Source organism: Mytilus galloprovincialis, chromosome 10 (assembly GCF_965363235.1).
Source record: "Mytilus galloprovincialis chromosome 10, xbMytGall1.hap1.1, whole genome shotgun sequence".
In the NCBI taxonomy this organism is placed as follows: domain Eukaryota; kingdom Metazoa; phylum Mollusca; class Bivalvia; order Mytilida; family Mytilidae; genus Mytilus; species Mytilus galloprovincialis.
The window spans coordinates 76,443,268-76,445,767 of record NC_134847.1 but is presented as its reverse complement, the minus strand read 5'-3'; positions in this window follow the sequence as shown (position 1 = coordinate 76,445,767).

Genomic DNA, 2,500 nt, shown 5'->3' with positions numbered 1-2,500 from the left:
AGCTCGACCTGGTAAAGTTAAATCTCTTTTATTCCAAAAGAATAAAATTGTTTTTATCTTTTTTATTTTATCTTTCCAGTTTAGAATTTCACATAACTCTTTATCTTTTCCAACATATATGCCTAAAACTTTTGTTACATTTTCACATTTTTGTATATTAAGTTTATGTAACTCTGAATCAGTAATATTGCCAGAACCTAAGCACATAATTTCAGATTTTTGTCTGTTAATTTTAGCTCCAGAAGCTTCACTGTACAAATTTAGAACTTTGAAAGTTTCATTTACAGATTCTTTATTTGAAGTAAAAATATTTGTGTCATCTGCGTGTTGAAATATTTTAGCATTTACATTTGACTTTGGGATATTTACACTCTGGATATTTTTATTTTTAATTATAGCTTGACCTAATGGTTCTGCCACCAATACATAGAGGAGAGCAGAAACTGGACACCCTTGTTTTATTGAATTATTAAGTTTAACATACTTTGTAAGGAAACCATTACATTTCACACTGCTGTTTACATTATTATAGAATATTTTAATCCACTGCATAAATTTAGGGCCAAAACCAAATTTTTCTAAAACTAGAAACAGATAGTCATGGTCAACCTTATCAAAAGCTTTTTCCTGATCAACTTTTATAAGATAGGCTTCTAAATCATCATTTTCAATTATTTCAATTAAATCTCTTATACTTGATGTAGTGTCTGCAATGTCACGGCCTAATATGCAACATGTTTGAAAACTAGACACTAGTTTCGGCAGAACAAATTTTAATCTATTAGACATTATTCTAGCAATTATTTTGTAGTCTACACAAAGCAAAGATATCGGTCTAAAATTTTTTAAAGAATTTTTATCCCCTTTGTTTTTATAAACTAAGTTTATTATACCATGCCGCATGGATCTTGTTAATATATGTTCTTCTTCTATAACTTTAAAAATTTTAAGAAAAATCTCACCAAACAAATGAAAAAATTTACAAAAGAACTCAACTGTTAGTCCATCAGGACCTGGTGATTTATTTTTTGACATTCCAAATAATGACGATTTAATTTCATGCAGAGTTAAATCGGTTTCTAAATTTTCACTGTCTTCATCAGAAACTTTTTCAGAAATAAATTCCAAAATTTCTTTTGCTTTATCTTTATCTATTACTGTACTAGAGTATAACTCTTTATAAAATTTATGTACTTCTTCTAAAATTTCATCTGTAGTTTTTAAAATTTTGCCCTCTGTCGTTTTTAATTCTTTTACAGCGTTACTATTTTGTTTATATTTTTCAAGTTGCAAAAAATATTTAGAACTTTTATCACCGTCTATAGCCCATTGAGCCTTTGAGCGCAATATTGCACCTTTACAAATTTTATCTTCATATGTTTTAAGTTTTAGTTTCATTTCTTCGAACTTATTTACATCAAAATTTACATTATTTACCGCCATAGACGATAGTTTTTCATATTCATTTTGAAGCTTAAAATATTCTGACTTTTCAATACGCGATTTATTTTGCGCATATGATTTTGATAATTGTTTAATTTTAAATTTTAAATTATCATACCAAATAAGCGGCTCATCATCAAAAAGTCTACAGCTTTTTTCTTTTTCAATTAGTCGTGAAATTTTTTGAACATAATCCTCGTCGTGTAATAACAAATTATTAAATATCCATAACCCTGGGCCTCTCTCAATTTCAGTAAAATCTATATTTAGATTAACAAAAGAGTGGTCACTGAATGTATTATGTTTATAATACACGTTTTTGACGAATTGTGAATATGCTTTCGGAATGAAAATGTGGTCAATTCTACTTTGTATTAGGACATTTTGAACGATACGACGCCAAGAGAAGGTTCGTGCATTTTGATTTCTCGCTCGCCATACATCATACAAGTTAGACATGTCACAAATGTTTGTGAGTTTTTTGTATGCTTTATCTTGTGTGTGTTCTGTTTTACCACAACGATCAAGATTTGACAGAGATGTATTCATATCACCTAGTAAAATAATATTTTCCGAATTCGGCATTTTAGAAGTAAGTCTCTCAAAAAACGTAATTTTTTCTTGCATTATGTTTGGAACATAGCAATTAATTATATCAATAGTTTTATCATCCTGTTTAAAGGAAATATGGATACATCTACCGTCAAAACTTTGTACTTCCGACACTTGATTTTGCACTCTTTTGCTTACTAAAAAAGCAACACCTTGTCTCAGGTTTACACCATTACAAAAATATATTTTTCCTTCCCAAAATTTTTCAATATTTGGAATAATACCATCATCCCAAAAGGTTTCTTGTATACCAACAATATCAAAATAATTTTCTGTACAATATTTTGTAAAATTCTGAAACTTTGTTACATCTCTGAGACCATTAGCATTTATGCTAACAATATTTACCATCAACAAGAAAAATAAACAATAAAGGTGTGTACCTATGAACTTGAACGTTGTTTAAGGGGGAGTTTGGACTTAGGATTAGACTTCATCTTCTTAA